The sequence below is a fragment of the Bos mutus genome, chromosome 17 (assembly GCF_027580195.1).
Source record: "Bos mutus isolate GX-2022 chromosome 17, NWIPB_WYAK_1.1, whole genome shotgun sequence".
NCBI lineage: Eukaryota > Metazoa > Chordata > Mammalia > Artiodactyla > Bovidae > Bos > Bos mutus.
Window position 1 is genome coordinate 8,382,795 of NC_091633.1, and position 26,566 is coordinate 8,409,360.

Genomic DNA, 26,566 nt, shown 5'->3' on the forward strand with positions numbered 1-26,566 from the left:
GCCAAAGCCAGGCTGAGGAAGAGAAAAAGCAAGGCAAAAGTTTTCATGAAAGTGGAGATGAACTGGATGATAAGAGGGGTGCCGCCAGCACACCGGACTGATCAGGCAGAAAGGGGCTGGGCTAAGAAGCTGCTGTGATGGAGAAAGGCCTGGGGTCATCACGGCAGCAGCCATGAGCAGAGGAAAAGAAAAACTCAAGGAAGGGAAAGGAAACCAGTATGTCAGAGCTGACCACTCAGCACAGCCACTTCCCAAGGGGCCCAGGGGACCTGGGGACAGAAAGGGACACCAAGCCGGTGTTCCCGGGCTTCCTCGGGGGTCATTTTAGACCCCAAATTCCACTGGGTTGTCCAACACTGAAAGCAGTCAGGCTTTAGGAGCAGCAGGCTCCACCTGACTGAGGTCTCCTGGGCTGCACCGCAGTGTCATCTTCCTGTCCGCTAACACAGGACATTCCATTCATGCTGGCCAGGGAGGAAGGAGCCCCCGGAAAACACGTGACGATGAAACACAGGCAAACCTTCACAACTCAGCTGCAAACTAGTTCCCCTGTCCCCAAGGACAGAGGAGGGCACATAATACCTGTCCACTCGTGCCAAATGGGACATATGTGGGGGGCCGCTAATTACCACCAGCCCCCACCCTTGAATCCCCTTCCTCACGGCTCTGGGCCCACTGCTAAGTGCAGAAGCCCAGGGCATGTGGCTGGGCTGAGGCAGCAAAGCCTTGGCAGGCTGCTGAGCACCCGTGTTCCTCAGTGCAGCAGCTGCCAGACCTTCCCAGCTGACCAGGAAGAGCAGATGCCGAAAGCCCTCAGTGAGGAGACGGTAAATTATTTCCTCCCACTTGGCCGGGGCCCTCCATCCGTGCAACAGAATGAATTCGTCTCAAGCTGGAGAAGACAAGACAGCTTCCACAAGGTGGTGAAACCTAAAGAAAAGCACGTCCATACAAAAAGCAACGTACAGTCAGCTGGTCTCAGGGTCCACTTCCCTCCCTGACCACCTACACAAGTCGCAGAAGCCGGAATCCCCGCCATGACCTTCTAGCAGGCGTTTCAGAAGTGCAGTTAACGCAGAGGAAGGGAGACCTGCACTATGTGCCAAAGAGTTGATCCCGCTTAAGTAATGATTTTACAGATTTCAAACATGAAAATCCCAATGGGAAATCACACAAAGGACACGATGAGGTAATTTACAAAAGAAATTCACAAATGGCATTTCTCTCCACTCCTTCCTGAAATCCTAATAAAATGACAGTAAAGGAATAAACACAGGTATAAACGCCAAAAGAGAAGCAAAGACACTGGAAAGGAGCCTACAGAGAGCAAGCGGGACCACGAGCCTGTGCAAGAGGAATGCTGTCGAGCCCGTGGAGCTGACAGAAGTGAGTGCTCTCCCCGCAGCAGAGGTCTCGGAGGAGCAGCTCACAGGACGCCAGGCCCAGCGCTCAGAAGGGAAACTGATGTCGGTGCGTGGCCGGCGGGGTAGGGGGGGGGTGCTGCAGGGAAAACTGACCGACAGCCTAGTTAGGAGCAGCCAGACACCCAGCTCTGCTCCTCCCATGTGGCACAGTCAGGCGCTGCCCCCACCCGCTCCAGAAGCCACACAGGGGCCCTGGACAGGACAACACAGCACAAGTGAGCAGAGGTACCAGCAGGTGCCACCCAGACAGCCTGAGTCTGCACAGTGGAGCCTCCAGCCCCAGTGTCCCAGCAGGTCCCAAACACTGGCTGCTAAGCCGAGACAGCTCTCGTCGCCCTCTGGGAAGTCGTCCACCCACCCAGCCCCTCCACCCACATGGGCACTGGGTCAGCTTTTCGGGCCACCATTCAGTCAGTGTGAACAGACGTGTGAGGAAGCCCTCTACCTTGAAAAATGGAGACAGTTTTTCCTCTTCAGTCAAACAGGCCAGGATACCATCTAATCTCACCAACAATGTGAATATTAATATAAATATGCTTTGAATGTCTTCACTGGAAAACATCTCACAAAGCTGCTGGCTGTCTGACGTACTAAAATACCTTTAAAAGTCACGTCTGTATTACACAGAGTGACATATGTTACACAAATTTCCATCCCAAGTACACGAAGTCTGAGTGAGAGGTTCTTCTGCTACAACCACGGAGCAGAGTGTTAGTGACAGAGCAGACAGGGCGAAGGCCAGGGCTTTGGCCGTGCTGCGCTGTCTGGGCCAGGCCATCCACACCCGAGGTCGGACCTCATCTGGGCTCAGCTGCCCACGTGTGGCACGGCTGCTCACACTGCACACAACAGAGAAGAGCAGTGAACAGGGCGGGCTCGCAAGTCGGGCAGCTGTGTGAGCGCAAAGCACTCCGTTTACCTCCTGGCTGGGGTTCAGCAGGGCAAGTCATAACCTCCTTCAGGGTCAGAGTCTCTGCCTGGAAATGGACACAATACACATAAAGTTGCAGTGACCATTAAACGAGCCCCTGTTACCGGGACTGCAGCAGGATCGCATTTTATTACACTGCCCTATACAGTCAGAGACACACAGCTGTCTTTATCATCCTGGTCCTTGACATAAGGTAATCCGGATTCAAGTTCCACTCCTGCCACTAACCTTTCTGAGCCTCAGTTTCCTCACCTATGGAAGAGGATGATACCTTATAATAAGAATTAAAAACGATATTTGACATACCGGGTCCAGATGACTTCAATGCTGAAGTCTATCAAATGTTAAGGAATCAATACCAGTTCTTCACCAATTACTTCCAAACTAATTTTATAAGGCCAGTATTACTCTGATACCAAAATCAGACAAAGACATCCCAAGAAAACTAGACTAATATCTTTTATAAATATGGACGCAAAAATCCTCAACTGAATACTAGCAGACCAAATCTAGCAACATGTGAAAAGGATTCTACACTGTGACCAAGTGGGACTTTTCCCACAATGCAAGGTTGGTGTGACATTTGAAAATCAATTAATGTAACGTGTCAATCAAATAAAAAACAAAAATCACATGACCATCTCACAGAAAAAGTATCTGACAAAATCAGAACAAGGACAGACATATAAGTTAATGGAATAGAACTGACAGTTCTTCCTACATCTTTGATCAAGCGATTTCAACAAGGGTACCAAGATGATTCAATGTGGGGAATAAGACTCTTTTTTTCAACAACTGGTGCTGAGACCGCACAACAGACACAAAAGAAGCTGGAAGCGGAACTCTATGTAACTTTGTTCTGTATTTTCCAAGTCTTTTGTAAATGTGTTACCATATTTTCATAATAAACGCATGATTTTAAAAAAAAGGCTGGACCCTGACCTCACATAATATAAAATAATTAACTCAAAATGGATCAAAGATATAACTCTAAGAGCTAAAATTTTAAAACTCTTCGAAGAAAACACAGGAGTAAATCTTCATGACCTTGGATCTGGCAAAGGATTCTTAGATATGACACCAAAAACACAAGCAACAAAAATAAAAAGTATACAAAATGGACTGCGTCGAAACTAAAAACCTTTATGCTTCAAAGTCACCATCAAGAAAGTAAAAAGACAACTCACAGAATGGGAGAAAATTTTTGGAAATAATATATCTGATAAAGTACTTGTCTCTAGTATAAAGAGTTCCTACAACTTAGTAATAAAAAAGACAAACAATCTAATTTCAAAATGAGCAAAAGACTTGAATAGGTCTTTCCAAAAGAGAAATGTCCAAAAACACAAGAAAAGATGCTGGATATTTTTGGTCACTGGGGAAATGTAAATCAAAATCACATTGAAATACCACTTCACACCCACCAGGATGGCTAGAATCAGGCCAGAGAATAAGTGTCAATGAGGACGCAGAGAAATCTGAACCCTCAGACACAGGTAGTGGGCTGCTTGGGAGGGCAGTCTGGCAGTTCTGAAATGATTCAACAGAGTTACACTATTACCCTGAAATTCCACAACTAGGAACTTACCTCAAAGAGCTAAAAACAGGTAGTCAGACAAATATTTGTACAAGAATTTTAAGAGCAGCCCATTTGCAACAGCCAAAGGGTGAAAACAATTCAAATGCTCGATCCCCACTGGACAATGAATGGACAAACAAAATGGCATATATCCACACAAAGGGATATTATTTGGCAATGTAAAAAAATACTAATACATGCTACAACTTAAATAAACCTTATTATGCTAAGCAGCTAAATACAAAAGCTTACATATTATGATTCCTATTCACACAAAGGCCCAGAATAGGCGAACCCATGGACACAGAAAGCAAATTAGTGATTGCCTGTGGGGAGAAAGGGGTATCACAGAATAGGAGGTTATAGCTAAAGAGTACAGCCTTTCTTTCTGAAGTGATGAAAATATTCTACGATTTGTGGTGACAGCTCTACATATTTGTACATATTTGTGAATATATTAAAAACCATTGAACTGTATACTTTAAGTAGGGTGAATTGTATATGTGAATTATCTCTCAATAAAAATGTTTTTTAAAAATATGCAATGTGCCTAGTATAGAGTCTGAAACATAGTAAGCACTGTCTGATAAATGTCTGCAACTGTTATTTCAGAGCCTGCTAATAGGTTTCCCTACCCCAAGGGAAAAAAAACAAGTCAACTTCCTGCCAATTTATGAGCCAAAAGTACGATTTCACATTAATGACCTAGCAACAGTTATCAACGAACCTTTACAAAACTCTATATTCTCCCACGGCAGCATGGTGTTCACTACAGAAAAACAAACCTCTTCCTGATAAAGAAGCCTGTAGTATACATTAGTGTTTCACCAATTTCTTAGATGTTCAGCTATAAATTTCCAAAGTGTCATACCATCAAACTTAGGTGTTCTTTTATTAAATATCGTATCCCAAATTACACAACTAAAGCATCCCCCAAATGAAGGCATTTTATAAGTAAATTTAATTTTCAGTTATATTAAAAAGAATAGATGAAACAATGCTGAACAAATACACAGACACAAAGCCCAAGGATAGAATACATTCAATTTCAAATATCTTATCAGAGTTCACTCTTGGAGAGGTTGTCTGCCCATTAGTCTTTCAAGTGTAGTTCTTGGAACTGCATAGGGCCTTTTCTTTCCAACTGTCACAGTAATTAAGGTCCTCGTGGTAATAAAGAGGGAGACAACGCAGCAATCATTAAGCAATCAATGTTTACAAATTTCAAAATAAACTGATTTTAGATAGAAAAAATGCAATGTGGTTTTTGTTCTGTTTGCAATGTGTTTTTTAATTTCCACAAAATGTTGGGAATTATGAACCTTACTCAAGGCCTTATAATAAGCAATTGATCATTCTGCCCAAATTTCCAGTAAGACTGGGACTGTTCTAGAATGATTTTCATTATAATAAAAACTGATGAATATCTGAAAGACAAAGACTGTAAGAACAGGCTGAGAGCACAGGTTCAACTATAAAACACTCTCACAGACACATCTCCTCTGCCCGAGTCTCTAGATGATACTGAAAGCCAAGCAAGCAGATTAAAAGTTAAGTCTTGACTGTTGAGCAGCCATCATGGCAGCCTCTTTTCAGTTCATTTACCCTTTTTGTAGCTGACAGGCTGCATATTAGGACTCGCTTATATTACAACCAGAAGCTTGCACCTTCAGACCCCTTCACCCGTTTCACCCGCCCACCTAACCCACCACCTCTGGAAGCCCCCAAATGTGCTATTTGCTTAGAGTTTGGGTTTTGTGTTGGCTTTCGTTTTTAAGATTCAGCATGTAAGCGATAAAGAGTATTTGTCTCTGATTTACTTCACTTAGAATAACGCCCTCAAGATCCATCCATCTTGTCACAAATGGCAGAATTTCCTTCTCTTTAATGGCTGAATAATATTCCACAATACTACACTTTCTCATCCATTTATCTGTCAGACATCTGCGTTGTTTCCATTATCTTGGCTATTGTAAATAATATTGCAATGAACACAGGGGTACAGATACCTTTTCAAGATAATGATTTAGTTTCCTCTGGATAAATACCCAGAAGTAGAATTGCTGGATCATATGGTAGTTCGATTTTTACCTTTTTGAGGAACGTCCATACCATCTTCCATACTGATTACACCAATTTACATTCCCGCACAAATTTCTAATCAGTAGATAATATGTCCTTGTTTTCAGCTTCATGAAGAAAATCTAGGGCTTCCCTGATGGTCCAGTGGTTAAGAATCCACCTGCCAATGCTGGGGACACAGGTTTTTGACTCCTGCTCTGGTAAGACCCCACATGCTGTGGGGCAACTAAGCCCATGCACCTCAACTGCTGAAGCCCGAGTGTGCTAGAGCCTGGGAGCCGCAACAAGAGAAGCCACCACAAAGAGAGGCACAGGAGCTGCTACCAAAAGTGTTCCCACTCCCCGCACTAGAGAAAGCCCAAGTGTAGCAACTAAGGCCGGCACAGCCAGAGATAAATAAAGCTGATCTGTAAAGAAAGACTCTTAAAAAAAGAAAGAAAACCTACAAGCTATTGATGCCCACAATACTTAACAGTTCATCTAAGGAAACAAAAAATTATTAAAATTTTCTTTACATGTTGGGTAAACATTTTAACCAAGAACAAACTGTGAAAAATAAGGTCCATGTTTTAAGGACCTATTTTATAGGCATCAGAGCAAAGTTTGCTAAAAATCATTCTCAGAAGAAAACTTCCATCTCACAGTCAGCTGATCATCATCAACCTCGACGAGAGTGTAAAGGCATGCTTCTTGTGGTAATGCCTAGTCAAGTTAACAGAGAAAACATATTTCAAAGGCCATAAAAGAAATGTGTTGGGTGTTTACAGGGGGAAACGTAGACAAAACAGGGTGTTTATAATGGCACCAAATAAAACACTCAAACACCTGAGTAAATGTCACTGCGTTTTTTCTCCATTCTCTCTGCTTCCATCAATCTCATAAAAAAGGGACCACAATTTTGACATTTTCCTGTTTATTGAGAAGTTATCTGTTTAAAGATTCCAGCAGATGCACTTCTGTGGTGTGTATGAAAGGAAGCACATCCTGCTAGGAACACATACAGGAAAACCCCTACTAGCAGCAAAATCCTGCTCGGCACATGTGCGGAGACCATTCCAGAGGCCAGACCGCTCAAGGGCTCAGGAGGCTGAGCAGCAGCAACCACAGGAAGACTCCAGAGTGTCCCTACAGGGAAAGGACATGTTCCCTGAGCTGCTGTTTTTCTGGCCCTTTTAGATGTGGGGAGAGATCAGACACGTTATTTAATAGAAAGTGGCAAGCAGGACAGCAGGGGAGGAAACAAGGGTCCCCAAATCCGCTATTTAAACGGCAGCACCAACAGTTAAAAAGTCTTTGTGAGAAGCTGTAAAGGTATCACACAAGCCTATGTAGGATGCACATTCCTAAGACAGCAGACACCAGGAGCAAATACGGGAGATACTCTGATTAAATACAGAAATTCAAGGTTCATCACTTTTGGATATGAGATGGCTTGGCTTTTTTGAATTGCCTTAAACCAAACCCACCAGTGATACTTGAAGAGTTCACCTAACAAATTACTTTTATTGCATCCAATCCCTTAATAGATCCATATATGAGATCCTCAAAAAAAAAAAAAAAAAAAAAAGCCTAATTTACTTACTTTAATAGAAGCTGTTTTACAAAGAAAGAAAAAAAAGACCACATGCAACAATCTGCTTTATGTAAAGCACAGCAGAAAGTCAGACAGACACACAACATTCCTCACACACAGCAGCTAAGGGTGAAAGTTTGCACTCCAGAGATGTTGGAAATTATTTTTTAGAAAAACTGCTGACCACTTAAGACAACTGACTGCAACTATGAAACAGCCTTGATGTTGGTTCAATTCATCATGACATGAGGAATGGTGACAGGGCTTCCCTGGCAGTCCAGTGGTTGCGACTCTGCCTTCCAATGCAGGGGTGTGGGTTCCATCTCTGGTCAGAGCTAAGATCCCACAGGCCTCTTTGCCAAAAAACATAAGACAGAGGCAATATTGTAACAAATTCAATAAAAGACTTAAAAAAAAAGGGCAAAAGTAATGGGTGAAAATTCACCCATAATAGCTTTCCAAACACTGACGTCCCCTTATCCACTCAGGTTCTAGGTCAAATGCCACAAATGAGGCATACCAACAATAAGTGCACTTTGCTCTGACCCAAGAATCCTACAACATTTTGGTTTTTAAATGCTTCTTGGAAAGAAAATACGAAGAAATGCAAGTAGGATTTACCAAGAAGTATCCAGATGGGCCCCACAGAAGAAGCCTGGAGTAAAAAGGGTCATCTGTTCCAGGCCCTTCATTTTTAGTCCAGAGACACTGCGTGACTCGCCCAAAGATAAAGGACTCCAGAGAGACAGTTTGACCTCGAACCACAAAGTACAGGGCAGTTCAACTTCTCACCCCCTGAACTTTCATACTTTTTCAGTGATAAACTCCACACACACATTCAGTTTGGGTTTCCCACATCAGCCAGCAACGCCTCTCAGAACTCCTTCAGGCGGTGCCTCCACAGTTCACAGTTCCACTTGGCCCGCTGGTGCCATTTTTAAATAGGAAATGACACTGGGCTCACACTTTATAAACTATAGAAGCTGGCTGTTTACATTCAAATACACTGAGACGAATGACAGAACACATCAGGTATGCCGAAGGAAACCCATCTTTGCTTCTGATTGAAAACCCTTAGGTTTAAGTCAAGGGACTCTGTGCTCAAATGTCCAAGAGAAGAGCCGGGCATGTATAAAAAGCTGGAGATCTACATGTCAAGAATAGTTTCTGGGCTTCCCTGGGAGCTGCTCAGTTGCAGGAGACATGGGTTCAATCCCTGATCCTGGAAGATCCCACATGCCTTGGGGCAGCTAAGCCCGAGTGCCTCAACTCCTGAAGCCACGAGCCCAGGGCCCGTGCTCCACAAGAGAAGCCACCGCGGTGAAAAGCCCATGTACCGCAACTAGGGAGCAGCCCCCGCGCGCCCAGTCTAGAGAAAAGCCTGCACAGCAACCAAGATCTGGCACGGTTGAAAATAAGATAAATTAGTTTTTTAAAAAGAATACTTTCTAAAAGGTGAGGTACTGAGCTTTCTAAGAAAAGAACTCCTGCTTTTACAGTTTATAACTTTGTACTCACAGGACCTGGTTACAGAGTCTCTAAAATGAAATCAGTAGGCGCTCCCCGATGACACAGAGTACGATGGGCAGCTCAGAGTGACAGCAAAAAATGCAGCGGCAAGGGACCAAGCAAGCCGTCATCTGCACCAGATCACCACGAGGCAGGCTTCAGACACCTTACAAGTAACTGTCAACACACTCAACAAGGCTGTAATTTTTAAAAAAGAAATGAGCATGACGTGAACAGCAACACAGCAACAGAAAAAGATCCTAAATACAAAAACTCGAAATCCCACTTCAGCTCTTGCATGCTCGTCTCTTTAAAGAAAGACCCTTCGTCAACCAAAGAGGTCTGTGTTGGAACTCCCTTAAAATGAAGAAGAATTACATGCCATGAATTTTAGTTACTAAATCAAGAACTTTTAAAAGGTCGCAAGGCTCATCTCTAGCTCTTTAATGACAGAATTTTTTTTATTACTTTATCAAAGGAAGGGCAGGTTTCCCCCAAGATTACATATAAGGACGACAGTCCCTTGTATCTCCCAGCTTTTTGCTATCACCAGCATCTTTATGGAGAAGGCAATGGCACCCCACTCCAGTACTCTTGCCTGGAAAATCCCATGGATGGAGGAGCCTGGTAGGCTGCAGTCCATGGGGTCGCTGAGGGTCGGACACGACTGAGCGACTTCACTTTCACTTTTCACTTTCATGCATTGGAGAAGGAAATGGCAACCCACTCCAGTGTTCTTGCCTGGAGAATCCCAGGGACGGGGGAGCCTGGTGGGCTGCCGTCTCTGGGGTCGCACAGAGTCGGACACGACTGAAGCGACTTAGCAGCAGCAGCATCTTTATAAATGCACCATGCTATGCTTCCCTGGAGCTTTAAGAAAGGATCGCTGAAGAATCCCCCATCCAAGAGACAGGCACCGCCTGCCCAGACAACACGATGGAACCAAATAAAATCCTCTGAGCTGAAGCATCTCCCTGAAGTGCCCCACAGGAGACCAGGCTCGGAAGCTTGGTTCTGCCTCCCTCTTCAAAGAGCCAAATTAATCCCAAGAGTGCTCATCCCAATTGCAGAACCTTTACCGACATGACTGACCCAGCACTCTCACTTAAAAATTAATGACAAGTGTGTTTTGAAATGCTCTTTCTATACTGATGACCTACTTTTCTTATCAACAGCTGGGGGAAAAGCACATTGTGTATGACTGTTCAAACTTGCTAAGTCTGTTCCAACTACTGAGATGGAGTTTCTCTTGGAATAAAATTTTAATGATTCTTTAGCTATATACTTAGAGCAGGAAATGAAATTATCAGACTCCCAGATCTTTCTGTGGGTTTTTAAAGGCATTTTTATGAAGACCCTCATAAGGCTGCTGCTGTTGCTAAGTCACTTCAGTCGTGTCCGACTCTGTGCGACCCCATAGACGGCAGCCCACCAGGCTCCCCCGTCCCTGGGATTCTCCAGGCAAGAACACTGGAGTGGGTTGCCATTTCCTTCTCCAATGCATGAAAGTGAACAGTGAAAGTGAAGTCGCTCAGTCATGCCCAACTCTTCGAGACCCCATGGACTGCAGCCTACCAGGCTCCTCCATCCATGGGATTTTCCAGGCAAGAGTACTAGAGTGGGGTGCCATTGCCTTCTCCCTCATAAAGCTAGCCATAGGAAAAAGTAGCAATGTCAAAAAAAAAAAACCCACTAATCTCCTTCAACTGAAGAACTGCCGTCTTCCCTTTTTAATACCATATACCCTAGGCAAACAGTGATCAAATAAACACACTCCTGACCCTGTTTCAAGGGAGGTAGAGTAGGAATAACTCTGGCCTGATGCAAGATAAACTTAACCTGACACAGTCACCTAACCACTAAATCAATTCAGTCCTATGGTTGGTTGTTTCTTCATCTAAAAGTGGGAGAACTAAAATAAATTATTTCTAGGGTGCTATTACTAATACAATTATTATTAAATGTATTAATCTAAAGCCTACAAGTCTATACAGAACGTTTCTTTCACTGGGATGCAATCTACATCCCCCCATAAAACACACACAATTCAAGGAGAATGGAGTTACCAGCACCCATACGGTTATACTCATAACACACATGCTCGACTGTGAATGCTGAAGAGGTCTTTAATCCCAGTCATTCATCATGCATTTATTCACCAACTATTTACTGAGCTCTGACCATATGTCTGGCATGATGCTAAGAAGAGGAGCCAGGCTCTCATGGAGCTGACAGTCTCCAAGAGGAGACACTGCAATAGAATATTCACACCAAAGTCACTGTGCTGCTGGGACGCAAAGTACATGGGGCAGGGAGTCAATTCAGGGTGAACCACCTTTTTAGGAGGAGTTCCCAAGAGCCTTCTCTTTATAAGCAGGGTATCTGAAAACAGCAAAAACTAGGGGAAAATATTTAAATTACTTATTGTGACTTTTCAGATTAGTAACAATCTGTGGCTAACAAACTAAGGTAGTTTGCCCACAGAGGTGCCCCAGAGCTTGAAGGTAAACATACAGAACAAGCTATTTGAAAACAAAACTAACATTGTTTAAAATAAAAAAATCTCCCTGTTTCCAGAATTTTCAGCCATTTTATAGAGACAGGAAAGTGCACAGGTGTACACAGCTCAAAGATAATGCAGGTTCAGTTTCAAAGCACTGCAACAAAGCACATCTCAAAGTAAAGTGAGTCACAAGAATTTTAGGGTTTCCCAGTGCACGTAACAGTTCCGTTCACGTTATCCATAGGACAAAGGAGCCTGGCAGGCTACAGTCCACAGGGTCACAGAGTCAGATGCGACTGAAGCGACTTAGCGTGCACACAGTCTACTGAGCGCACAACAGCATAATGTCTGAAAACAACGTATACATCTTTATTTAAAAATACCTAATTGCCTTTTTGAAAAACTAGCTATCATCTGAGCCTTCAGTGAGTGATAACCCTTTTTGGTTGATGGCTGACAGGTCAGGGTGGTAGTTTCGAAAGGCTGGGTGGCTGTGGCAATTTCTTAAGACAACAGCCTGCCACATCAATTGATTCTTCCTTTCACAAAAGATTTCTCTGTAGCACACGAAGCTGTTAGAGAGCATCTTACCAATGATAGAACTTTTTTCAAAATTGGGGTCAATCCTCTCAAACCCGGCTGCTGCCTTATCATCTAAATCTATGTAATATTCTAAATAAAACCTTTGTTGTCATATCAACAATCTTCACATCTTTACCAGGTACAGAATCCACCTCAAGAAACCATTTTCTTTGCTCCCCTGTGAGAAGCCCCTCTTCATCTGTCCAAGTCCGATCATGAGACGGCAGCAATCCAGGCCCATCTTGAGGCTCCAGTTCTAGCTTTCTTGCTATTTCCATCACATCTGCAGTTACTTCCTCCACTGAAGTCATCCATGACGACTGGAATTAACTTCTTCCAAACTCTTGTTAATGTTGGTATTCTGACCTCTTCCCATGAATCATGAATGATCTAAGTGGCATCTAGAATGGTGAGTCCTTTCCGGAAAGTTCCCAATTGACTTTGCCACAATCCATCAGAGTACTCACCATCTATGGCAGCTATAGCCTTACAAAAACGTATGTCTTCAATAGTAAGATCTGAAAGTCGAAACTACTCCTTGATCTGTGGGCTAAAGAGCTGAAGCTGTGTTGGCAGGCAGGAAAACAACATTCACCTCATTCTACCTCTCCACCAGAGCTCTGGAGTGACCAAGTATGTCAGCAACAAGCAGTAATATTTTGAAAGGAATGTTTTTCTGCACAGTTGGTCTCAACAGTAGGCTTAAAATGTTCAGGAAACCACGTTGTAAACAGCTGTGCTGTCATCCAGGCTTTGTTGTTCCATTTATAGAGCACAGGCGGAGTAGATTTAGAGTGATTCTTCACGGCCCTAGGATATTCAGGATGGTAAACGAGCGCTGCCTTCACCTTAGGTCACGAGCTGCGTTAGCCACTGAGAGTCAGCCTGCCCCTGAAGCTCTGACGCTAGGCGCTGACCCCTCCTCTCTTGCTACGACAGTCCTAGGTGGCATCCTCTTCCATTAGAAGAGTGCTTCATCCGTGCTGAGAATCTGTTGTCCAGTGTAGTCACCTTCGTTAACAACCTGCGCTCGATCTTCGGGATAACTTGCTCCAGCTCTCCATCAGCACTTGCTGCCTCACCCTGCACTCTGATGTTACAGTGACACTTTCTTTCCTTAAAGTTCATGAAGAAACCTCTGCTAGCTTCAAATTTTTCTTCTGCAGTTTCTTCACTTCAAGCCTTCACAGAACTGAAGAGAGTTAGGGCCTTGCTCGAGATTAGGCTCTGGCTTAAGGGAATGCTGTGGCTGGTTTGGTATTCTCTCCAGACCACCAAAACTGTCTCCATATCAGCAGTAAGACTGCTTTACTTTCTTATCATTCCAGGTTCACGAGCAAGCTTCAAGAACTTTTCCTTTGCATTCACAACTGGACGAACCGGCCCAAGAAGTCTGTTAGCCTCCCTCACTGAGCTTAATTATTTCTAACTTTTGATTTAAAGTGAGAGACCTAACACTCTTCCTCTCACGTGGACACTTAGAAGCCACTGCAAGGTTATTAACGGGCCTAATTTCAACACTGCTGTGTCTCAGGGAATAGGGCGGCGCACGGAGAGAGGGACGAGGGAGCAGCCAGGTAGTGGCGCAGTCAGAAAACCCCTTGACTAAGTTCACCACTTACATGGGCGTGATTCGTGATGCTCCACAACAACTGCAGCAGGACCATCAAAGACCACTGATCACAGAGCGTCATACCAAGTATAACAGTGAAGAAGTCTGAAATTCTGCAAGAATCACCAAACTGCGAACACATACGTGAAGTGCTCAAACGCTGTTGGAAAAACGGTGCTGACAGACTTCCTGGATGCGAGGCTTCCACAAACCTTCCACTTTGTGAAAAAACTGTATCTGTGAAGTGCGATAAGGAAATGACAACCCACTCTATATCCTTGCCTGGAAAATCCCATGGTCAGAGGAGCCTGGTGGGTGATGGCCCATGCGGTCGCAGAGCATCGGACCCAACTGAGCAACTGAGCGTGAGCATGCCGGTACCTCGTGAAGTCTTACTGCACCTTTGGACAGGTCATTTTGTCTAATCCTTTTTGGTAAAATTACAAACTACTTCCTCATCAGCATACCTCTCTTCCAAAGGGGGGAAACACAAAAAAATCAGAATATCAGTGTCTACAACCAAGAAACTGTAAAATGTAACATCACTAGGGAAAATGTAATTACTATCAAAAAAATACTTTACCACCACTCAAAACCTTTAGAAGGTCTCAGTTCTTTAAGTGGGAAATGTCACACATCTTCTTTTACTAATAAAATGAAAATACCTCCGGGGAAGTGGAGACAAATAAAGCTCACTTTCAGAAGCAAAATGAGCTTTCATTTGGGCTAAGTATTTTGGGAGTGAATTCTATTACTAGAAGCTTTTACCAGACTTAGCTGGTAAAACTGTAACCTCATCCATTCCAAATCCAATTTCCCTCCAAACTGGATAAAGATTTGAAAAGAAAATCATAGTCCTTAATCCTTTATGTTAAATTAATTGGACTACATAATAGTAACTAAAAGAGAATTTTCAAATGCCTCAAATGAAACCAGGAAGAATCCTTTAGGCATTGTGAGTAGAAGGCCAGCAGGAAGGTCAGAGGTGCCCCACCCCCTAACACTACTTGTCTAAAAACTACATTTATAACAAGCTTACATGTATAGTTTGCAGGAACCTCTAAAAATGGCCAAAAATAACACACACAAAAATGCAGCTACAAAATGATTCTTTTTTTGTGATCGCATGTTATAACGGGATATAAACCAAAGCCTATGGATTTTCAAATTTTAATACTGCACAAATGAACTCCTAAATGATTCAACAGCTGGAAGGGTGCCCAATTCACCCTACATTAATGTACTTGGTTCTTGTCAATTTTTCAAGTGAAATGAACCCAAACATATTAAATTCTTGGAGATCTAGGAGCCACTGAAATGAGCTGAGACCTGCCCTGTGACTCCCCGGGGCTGGCTTGGGAGCCCTGCAGCGTCCACTCTGGGCACTTTACAGCAAGTATATTAAAGGACAGGAAACTGGACAGAAGGAGAAAGACAATAAAGGGAAACTCCATTTCTTCAAGGGCTACCTTAACTACAAATCCTCACCTTGGTACAGATCAGGTTTCTTCCCACACCTGTTTTGACAGAAACTCTCCAGCCGAAGGCACACTTCCACTAGGACGTTTCTTCAGATTTTTTCTGAAGTCACAGTTGCAAGAATAAAGGAGTGGGGTGCCATTTCCTACTCCAGAAGAGCTTCCCAACCCAGGGATCAAACCTGCAGCTCTTGTGTCTCCTGCATTGGCAGGCAGCTTCTTTACCACTAGTGCCACCTGGGAAGCCCCAGAGTTGCTAACCAAACCACAAATCAAAGCCCTAAGAACTCCATGCTACCAGTACTTTCAATTTACTCAATAAATTCGTTCATCAGAATTCATGCTTTAAATAACTAGAACTCCAAAATCTGCTTCACAGATAAAACATGTTTCAGTACGTAAATGTGTATATATATGCTAACACATTTATTTAAATGAAAATGATGACTAGCTTATCATAATTTAACCAGCAAATGTTTACAATCAGCAGTACTATACCACAGAAAATTCCCTCTATTCCTTTCATCTTCTAGCAAAATAGGAAGACTAACAATTCCTAGCACAAGTATAACATGCAAAACTGAAGTTCAATTATTTGACTAGCATTTACTGAACACCTACTGTATGCCAGGCACATGGCAGCGGACTGGGAAATGAAGGCCCAAAAAACCTGAGACTTCCCTGCCTTTGAGGAACATGGCATATAGTGGTGCCAGTGTTCACTTTCACAAACTGGAAAATAATAATTCCACACTTGTTTTAAACTTTCTACTCGTTTAGCTCAAAATGTAATTGCTATTAGCACAGAAATCAGCACCGTTAGTGACAGCCATAAATTACATTTCCCTCTGCCTTTATAACCCCACAGCTAACCCACACTTCCATTTTACTCAAATGCACCGTATGAACGTGTGCTCTGTTCTCACGACCTCGGACAATCTGGGTCATCTGCCTTGTCCATCGACGTTACTCTTCCCCTGTTACACCTGCCCTGAGTCAGCACACTGCCATTTCGTGAACCCCAGGGCAGGGCCTCAACCCAGTGTCCCAGAGACACTGACTCTCCACCGCCCTGTCCTTTCAACCCCCACAGGGCTCAGGCCCCACACCGAGAATTCAGCATCAAGAACTGTATACTTGGGGGCTAGAGGAAGCTTGTATTTTTATGACTATTACACATTTTAAAAGTAAATCAAAACATTAAGCCTGCCATTAACACTTTGTGAAGAAGTCTTTTCTACCTGCACCAGAAAAATCAAGTCCCTAATCCTTATTATAGTTTCATAAAATGTTGAAGATGTTTTCCAAACCCTTTAAAGAGGTAATAACAAAAAGGTAAGATCAATTATTTCCCTTTGTTTGAGGAAAGAAGGGGCTTTGTGATGAGTTTATAAAGGATTAGAAATACAGGTGGAGACTAGCACACAGCTCTGGCCAGCACAAGTCACCCCAACTTACAGCCATTACCCTGACCTGATCTACCACTACTCCAAGATTCCAGAAACCAAGTCACTGCTAAAACTTAAAACCCTTTCAAGCCGCGGGTCCCAAATGAAAAGAGAAAAAAAAAAAAAAAAAGGATCATGAGAGTTTTGAATGAGGAAGTTTTCTTTTTCTTGAGTTTAAATGCATTTTATTTTTAGACTACGTACACGACATGTTTGCTTAAAAACAATGCCTTTGCGCCAAATAAATCACCGTTCAGAACAAATGAAGAGCTTGAGATGACATCAGTCCCATTTGTCTAAGCCCTGGTGCTGTGTGGATGAAAAGCAGCAGCCAGCCAGTTATGACGACAGGTGACGGACCCACAGTGACTGTCAACTGTATCAACATATTCCATCTCTAAACCATCCCTAAAGAAAATCATATACGGGGTCACACCACGCTCACGGCAGTCCAGCAGAGCAACCTGCCATATTCATGTTTTCATCAATAAAGAACTGACAGTTTTTAAATTAGCAAGGATGTGCTTGATGTGTTCTGCAGCCCCTAAGATAAAGGGTTTTACTCTTTCTGGTCTCTGTTCTTCAAGTTTCCCTCTGATTGACTTTATATCACCTTTGATGTACTTTTTGTAGGCTTCTTTTGTGAAGCTGGTTTTCTGCAAGTGATGGTTCAAGACAATATCAACACCAGTGATTACTCTGCTTTCAGCACCTTTGCCCTTGGGGACTTCAGCAGAGGCACAGCCACCAAGGAGCGAGTCACCAGTGTTACCCTCTGTCCTACTGACCATATTCCCCTCCACCTCCAGACACAGCCCGTCCACAACCTCCCAGGTCTTGTGGATGTGGGAGAGTATGTCATCATCTGCTCTCCAGAAGCAACCTTTCTAAAGCAGACAAGGCTTCTTCCCAATTCCAGGAACCAGGGCTGCCTCCTACATGGGCTCTGCCTGAGCCCGCTCAAATTCCCTCAACCTTTCCCTTGAAACTCTGTTACACTGACTACAGGCCAACATTTCACAGAGATGATGTTTATCAGTAAGGAATCTCCTTTGTAAAAATAATAATACTGTATCTCTAAGAGGGGCAAGAGACATGAGCAAAATAAGCTGAGACAATTAAGGCCACAGTTGTTCTAGCACTGAGTAACAGCAGTCTCATAGGAACTGTGGCCCTCCAGAAGCACATTAGTTAGTAGAAACACATTTGAACCACCTGCTTTGCAACTTCTATTTAAAGGACATCAGCTGAACAGGGGAGTGGAAGCTTCAAGTCAAGAGAGAAGGAAGCTGAACTTGGAGGCCTGCTGTGGCCTGAGGCTGCGGGATGTCCCTGCACAGACAGGCATGGGCTGGGCACCGGGGAGAGCTGGGTTCCTTCCTTACTCGACTCCCAGCTCCCAAGACCCGGAATTCAGCTATCATCACTAACACTTTAAAAAGTTGTGCTGAGACTTAAACAGATTTCTTCAGTCTAGGCTGGGAACTTACCCACCACTATAACACTGAATCTATACCAAAAACATGCCTTCTCGGTTCCAAATAACTGAGTTAGACTTGGGAATGCAACCCAATCCTGGGTTGGGGACTGAATGGACACGCTGCCTCCAGAACAGAAGTTGTAGCTGAACCCTTCAGGGTCAGGGAACCACGTGACTCACAACTATCCTTTGCAGGTAAGACATATCACTTGTTCCACTTGACATTGTAATTCAGCCCAGGGCATGCAAGACAGCTCTATACTACATAAAACAAAGGACATCTCAGAGTTAAAATAAACAAACAAACACACTTCCAGTTTCCCTTTTCCTCTGTAACACGGTAAAGCAACAGCGGTTCACATAAAAGACAGGGAGCCTAAGGGGACAGTTACTTTATTTCTAAACCAGACAACACGCAGCTTATTAAGTGTCACCCCAAAGAGCGATGGCCAACACTTGTTGGCTCTGGCCTCTCGCCTGCTTGCCAAGAAAAACTAGGATGACAATGTTAAACTAAAGACACTACTAACCGCAAAATTAATTTACCATCTAGCTTGTAAAGTGACTAGTCTCCTAATAAATCCTTCGGCTTAACGGAGATGATAGCGCAAGTTTACATGTGTTTCTCAGTCACCGCTCAGGCAGCGCTTGAGTTCTTATATTAATAAATCGGCCTCAATTCTTTAAGTTCCTAAGAATGAAAGGAATTAGAGTCTTTAACTAGAAAAGAATGCTTGACCATCATGAAAAGGAATTTAAGTATCTTTCATGGGAAGCAAGCAAATAATGGTGAGTAAACATTCATCCTACAGAGGGGGAGCCTGTGAATTTTGTCAAGAACCCTGATAATGTCAAGAGTGGAAAATACACCCCCAAAGGCTTCACTCTCCCAACACTTTCTTTCCAACGTGTGTTTATGGCCATTTACAAAAGTGAAAAAACTATGGCTTTGTTCACACAGGATGAAGACCTCAGCAGCTGTCAGAACACAAGGACATACTTTGAGTTCACAATGAGGCAAAAAAGGCTCCTACACTGAATGGCCACCTGCCCAGGCTCCCAGGCCATCCTGGCTCCCCAGAGACATAATGACCACTCTGGGGAGCAGTGATCAACTTCTGCCAACCCTGTGGGGTTTTCATTACACCTGTCTATAGTCCCAGTACCCGTCGGATCTTGTTCCTGTCAAAATGAGCCTTTTCATGTATGGATGGCCTAATGGGGCTGACCTTTGCAATATTAATTGGTCTTTGAAACACCCAAGATAAATCCTTACCATAACTACATACTATAACGGTCAGATTACAAGATTGAGGACACAAAAAGGGGTCAATAAAATACTGTCAAGGAGCTTTACATGAAAACTGGGACGTCTACCAAAGGCTTATCTGAGAGATTCCATGTATTTTCAAGTTTCCCCAAACTACATCTAAAAAGAAACCCTGAAAATCTGGACCAAGCTTCCTAGTTTAATACGTGTACAATCTGAAGATGAGAAGCGGAAAAAAGAAATTGGTGCTTACTACCAATCTTTATGATGAACTGAAGCAAACAACAGTGAGTGGGCTCACTGTGTAAATCTGGCAAAAGACCATGGTGGAAGCTTAAGAGGGAATCGCTGCATTGTGTCAAGGACTAAAAATTAAGGAAAGCCCATCAGGGTTCACACTGTAAAAAAAAAATCCACACTATAGTATAAATCAACACCACCAATTACAAAAATGAACTTACACCATCCATGAAGGGAGGTGGAGGCAGAAGGGAGGGACAGTCAAATTCCTGGACTTCCCAAGAATGCCAGGACTTCTCAAGCGCCTGTGACCACAGTCCCCTGGTCGTCAGATGAGGAACAAGGCAGCGAGGTACTTTCCGCTTGAGCTGTGATTCAGAGTCACCAGGGAGCTGGAGCCCAGGCAGCTGGACTGACCAAGCTGAACCTCACGGGCATCAAGTTGAGGACCTCTGGGCCTGAGAAATAATCTCCCAAACCCACTAAAACGATACATTCGTCAAAAGACAGTGACCTACCAGTGCTAAAATTACGATCCATTATTGATAATTTTAATGTAGATAATTGCATGACCAAAGGGGGAAAAATATGTATTGTGAAATTCCCACCTTCAGTCATGCAAAACACAAGCGTTTCTACTCCCACTTAGAGTACACCTTCACCCCAACCTCCGCGTTAATTTGATTTCTCTTGACTATGGCAAACCGAAGGAACGATTTTTGTCATTAATATAAGATTCAAGTGACAGGCCTAATTTAACATCCCATGAGACAACAGAGGCTCTATTCCCACACAGAACGTTACACTTGATCACAACACTGCCACTCACAGCGTACTCCATCCCGTGAGCATCTCACACACTGCAGCACAATCTCCTTCCAAATCCTAAAAAGATCAATTTTTTTGCCAGTAGCTAAACCTTTCTCCTTAAAATACACAGACCTAATACAGCCTAAGGCCTGCATAAGAGAAGCTCGTCTGAATAGACAGATCCAATTCAGACCGATGGCCAAAAACTGTCTCATTTTTAACACTACCTTCCTATCCTAAAATTAAACACTTTTTTCCTCTCCAGAGATTCAAGTTTGATATGAAGTCTAAAATGCAGAGGTAGGAGTGAGAATCCATATACTAATAGCTTAACATCAAAAATAAAATGTGTTAAACTGCCCCTCGTTGATTCTCCCCAATTCCATTCATTAATAGACATTTAAGAGTGAAGACAGAAGGAACACAAATTTATTTGGAGTCTACTCAAAACCTAGCAAGGTACCGTTAGCATCTCTGTATCACAGAAGAGGAAACTAAGGCTCAGGGAGGTCAGGTAATTGACAAAATCACAGCTATTAAAAACAGGAGTAGAGAGTGAAACCCCCTCAGTCTGGCTCTGAAGGTCTGCATTCTTCGTTGCTTCAACTTCTCTAAAGACAAAACTCTCAGAGCAAGAAACAATGTAAGAACAGATAGCTCATTGAGCCTGATGAGACAAAGAACAAATGTGAAATTTATTCTTATTAGTTTTAAAGCATTTATTTATTTATTTGGCTGCGTCAGGTCTTAGTTGCAGCACACGGGATCTTTGTTGCGTCATGAGGGATCCGCTCCAGACTCTCTAGTTGTGGAGCACAGGCTCAGTAGTCGAGGCACCCCGGCTTAGGTGCCCCTTGGCGTGTGGGATCTTATTAATAGTTTCCCAACCAGGGATCAAACCCATGACCCCTGCACTGCAAGGCAGATTCTTAACCACTGGACCACCAAGGAAGTCCTAGAAATTTACCTCACTCCACTCCAATCACTTCAGTGACCACACGAAAAAGAAAACATAACCTCAAATGGCCAACTGCTTTTTTTCTAATTCTTAGGAAGATACTAAATGGAGTATTTTTAATTAAAGTGTTAATCGGATGCTCTGAGAGAAGCAAGAGCAAGTGAAAAGGAAGGCAGTATGCACCTTTAAAACTCAACCTACACCCACCATCAGGGGTGCACACGAGCAGTTCCAGCACTGACTGACTGACTCAACACCATCAGGGTAGGCCTGCTTGCACTTGGTGGGGCTAAATCATACCAACCAAATGTGTTCCCTGGCCATCTGCCCTGCTGAGAAGGCTGTGAGCCAGTCATCACTGTTTATTAGGGGGAAAGAGCCTGGATGAGAATATTCTGCCCTCAGGAAAATGTTTCAGACACTCAGTTTACATCTGAGCAATTTTTTGGTAAGAGTTGGACTCAGGTGCCAGAAAGGCAGAGGGGAATTACCTCTGTACTTCATGTTATTTTAACATAGGCAACAAAGGTGTAACTAATAACCAGAGAAACAAACCACTGACCTCAGGATCTTGCCAGTTAACTTCAATAAAAATAATCATTCAGCACTAGAGACCGCGCTGTGAGCAAGCGAATCTCGATCTGCCTTCCGTGTCCATTTCTCTCTCACATTCTGCCTTCTATAGGAAGGCGCCTTTCAGACAGTGAGCTCAAGTTCAGATACAGTTCCTTGTAGCAGATGGGAGTGATGAATGTCGGAGGCATGAGGACAGGGACAGCGTCTGCCTGCGAGGACTAAGGCAGGTTTCACGGAGGATCCCAAAGGACAAGAGGGAAATGCAAATCAAAACCACAATGAGATACCACTTCACACCCACTAGGACGCCTAGTATCAAACAGTCAGAGGATAACAAGTGTTGGCAAAGATGCAGAGAAACCAAAACCTTTATACGCTGCGGGTGGGATTGTAAAATGGTGCAACTGCTTTGGAAAAATCTGGCAGTTCTTCTAACAGTTAAACACAGAGTAACCAATATGACCCAGTAATTCCCAAGAGAAAGGAAAACATATGTCCATACAGAAACTTGTACACAAATGTTCACAGAGCATTATTCATAATAGTCAAAAAGGAGAAACACCCAAATGTCCATCAACTGATGAATGGATAAACAATGGAACAGAGTATTTTTCAACTATTAGAAAAAGAATGAAGTACTTACACATTCTGCAGCAGAGATAAATCTTCCATACACTATGCTTAATAAAAGACACAAAAGACCACATATAATAGATTCTATTTATAGAAAATGTCCAAAACAAGGGAAATCCATAGAGACAAAAAGTAGATATGTAGTTGTCTGGAGCAGCGGGGGAGAAGAATTGAGGGACGGGGGTAAGACTGACTGTTAATGGGTACAGGGTTTCTTTTGGGTCGATGAAAATATTCTAAAATTGTTATGATGACTGTACAACTCTGTGGATATACTAAACATCATTGGATTCTACACTTTAAATGGGTGAATTATATGATATGTGGATTATAGCTCCATAAAGTAGTTATAAAACAAAAAGGATTGCATTTTGTGCCACTGAAATACAAAATAAACTCTCAAAAGGAGCATAGAATCTTGTTCACTCATTTTAAAGGATCTGAACTAGGGCAATGAAAACCCAGAGAGATTCTATTACTTAACATTCTGGGTACTAGGTCATACTAAAATATTCATGAGTATTTCCACGTTTTAATAGAGAAAAGGCATCTTATGTTTAAAAAGATATACACGTGTCAGAAAAGAGTTCTTATAACTCAGGAACAGGATGCATCCAAAGGAAAACAAACCTGGATTTGTACCCTGCATCTGAAAATACCACGCAAAATTTATTATTGTTCCACTTCTGAAAAAGAAATCAAAGGTAAAACAACTTGGTTCCAAAATATAATATTTCTAAAATACTGTTTGCAACAAAACACAGTATTAAGAAATAATCTGCCATCTTACAGAAATGAATTTCCACACCCCCAGTGACATAACATAAGAACTGATCGCTTCTCCTTTTGTACATTCCATTTCGTAGGTATCTGAGTGACTCTCTTCATGGGTGGAGTGAATCTCAACAGCGACAGCTGTGGTAAGCATAAAACTTCAATCAAAAAATCCAAGTATTTAAAAAGGGCTATATGTCAGGAGTGAATGGAGTCAAGAAGTACAAACTTCTAGTAACAACATGCATAAGTCATGGGATTTTACAGACAACAGTAACTACAGTCAATAACCTAGCACATATTTAAAAGTTGTCAAGAGACTAAATCTTAAAAGTTCTCATCACAAAGAAAACAGAAATGTAACTTTGTATGGTGACGAATGGTAACTAGGTTTATTACGGTGATCATTTCAGTGTATACAAATGTCAAATCATTATGCTGTACACATGAAACTAACAATGTTACATGTCAATTACATCTTAATTAAAAAAAAAAAAATGAAGCAGCATACACATCAAAAGTCTTGTCTGTCAACCCTGAATCTGATCCCAAACTATATATAAAGTAATAGACATAACTTTTGATTAGCACAATCTGCATGCAAAGAAACAAACGGTCATGAAAAATGTAATACTTTGTGCAGTGATCTCTCGTTAGTATGTGTCCGTCAGAATCCATCAGGCTTTAATGCACCTTCCACAAATAACTGAAAACAAACACAGACAGGGCACATTCCTGATTGGTCAAAAAGGTGTGTACCCAACCTTTATACTAATCTTTGTTCAATCCCCAGCACACACGACAAACATCTACCACAGAACGTGGCACCTGGAGGCCTAATATACAACACAATTCCCAGTTTTATTTCACTTTCTCCCCCTATTTATTTATGCAAACTCTCAGATTCAAGAGTTACTATTAGGCTTCATATCCAAACATGGTGCTGTGACTCTGAAATGTACCTCCAAGGCAAAAGAAAAAAAAAAAGTTTCCTTTAAATTAATTTTCTGAAATACATAGAATCAAGTCCAAAATAGAGTCTTCCCATGTCTTCAGTTTTACAGGCAGTGCAGAAAGTGCAGTCCTATAAACAGATATCTATTTGCCTTCACAATTGAACAGCAGACGGTACAAAGCAACTGCTTATACTTAATCATGTTTCTGTCTATTCTAGCAGGCTGGTGTCAGGAGAGAGTTCTGCCAGATAAGGACAATGAAATGTATTATTATAGAGTGACTACCAGCCCTACAAGTGTTGTCTGAGGATGGAACCCGGGGCAGGAAGGCTGAAGTGAGAGGGCCTACTATTTTGTTGTAACCATTTCCAAAAGTAAATACATTCGTTCCCCAAACGCGCACTATATTCAATTCTGCTTAAATGCCGTATAGGAAAGAAAGGCCTCTGTATCTTGCTCCCCTGGGGAAGATGAGCGACTTGCAATTTGCTTTGCTTCGTACCCTGAATCCCACGTTTGCAACATGTAGAGCAAGGACTTCAGACACCACAAAACAAGGACAGCCTACATTAAAGCCAAATATAGGATGTGATTCTAAACCGCGATGCAGTAAAGGCTACGTTTCCTTTTCCAGCCATCAAAACCCTTTGAACACTCCCAAAAAAGGACGGGAGGACCAGCGCCTCTCCTGCAAGAGGAAGCCCCTTTCTTCTCGGCTCTCCCCGCAGCCGGCCACTTGCCCCCAACACATTCATATCATTCGAGACGGAGGGCAGCGTGTGCGCGCCCGTGTGGACAGGCGGGAGGGCTCGGTTCCCGTATTTCCAGCCTCTACATTTGAGCTCATCCTCAGTCATTTAGGCGCAGCGGAGCCCCACCTGCACCGCGCTCCGTCTTAACTGCGTCCCTCGCCAGCTGCTCCGCTCTCATCCGAGCCTAGCTCTGAATCACCCAGCGCACGCGGACGCTCCAGGCCCCCGACCCTGCCGCCTTCCTGCCCCATTCTTCCTCTCCCAACCTGCCCCCTCGCCCCTCCCCCGCCAGTCCCAGATCTCGGCTCCCACCGCCCGGCTCAGCCTCCTCTCAAACAGCCCCCACCCACATCAGTCCAGCCCCAGCCCTGCCCCGCCCTTCCCGACCCCTTACCCAGAGCTCTTCAGGGTCCAGAGCCGGCCTCTCACCCCAAAGCAGGCACCCCGAGGCCAGACCGCCGCCCTCACCTCTCCCAAGCAGAACCCAGCTCCCCCAGACCCTACTCGAGCCCGGCCCCCGGCACCCCCCCAACTCGCTCCCCAGGGCGGCTCAAGCCCCGCCTCCAGGCCTGGCGCCCCCGGGCTCAGCGCCTTGGCCTCTCGCAGCCCCACCCCACCCAAGACCCCACCCAACCCGGCGGAGCCCTGACCCCTACAATCCTTCCCGGGGTAGCCCCATTCCCACGCGGCTTCTCACCCGTCCAGGAGGGTTCCGGACCCCTAAAAGTCTCCCCTGAGCAGCCTCCTCCCCACAGGCGACCTGGGTTCACTCTCCTCAGGCCGAGCGGTTCGGTCCTCAACTCCCCGCCCCGCCGGACCCCAAGTCTCCCGAAGCAGCCCCGACCCCTGCCTCTTGCACACCGGCCAGGGCGGGCCCCCGACCCAGGGACCCGCGCTGCGCGCGCCCACCCAGCCCTGTCCGCTCCACCGGGCCCTGCCCTACGGCCCGCCGGCTCCTGTCAGCCGGCGCCCGCACATGCTGAGAGGACAGATCCGTCCACCCGCCCCGCTTGCTCCCAAGCGGCCCTGCCGGGCGCGCGCAGCTCACCAGGGCCGAGGTGCCTGAGGCGCCGCTGCCGAAGTCCCCACTGCAAAGCCCGGCAAAGCCTCCAACCGCTACCGCCTCCCGCCTGGCACTGAGCGCAGCGCGGGGGAGGGGCGCGGACAGCCGCCACCGCCCCCGCCGCCGCACGCAGGCCCCGCCCCCGCGCCGTGCCGCGCCCAACCAGGGCCGCTGCGCTGCGGCACGCCACGCCTACTTCCGGGAGGGGTAGCCCGCTTCCCACCCCGCGTTCCACGCCTCACTCTCCCTAGCGCCTCCTCTGGTCGCGCCGAGGGATGCAGGTGGGCCTTGGAAGAAGGCGGTGCCCAAGCGCAAGCACCGCCCACTAGCCCT

At 44.3% G+C, this 26,566-nt stretch overlaps 1 protein-coding gene and 1 pseudogene across 1 annotated transcript in view; both read right to left on the reverse strand.

Annotated features, from left to right (window-relative positions):
* Positions 1–26,342, reverse strand: part of CORO1C (coronin 1C) — a 75,035-nt gene extending 48,693 nt beyond the window's left edge. The window contains exon 1 of the mRNA XM_070385973.1: positions 26,219–26,342. The gene's annotated coding sequence lies outside the window, so the exon portion shown is untranslated. The remainder of the gene's footprint in view (positions 1–26,218) is intronic.
* Positions 17,018–25,338, reverse strand: LOC102266419 (translationally-controlled tumor protein-like; annotated as a pseudogene).
* Positions 26,343–26,566: the final 224 nt, after the last annotated feature.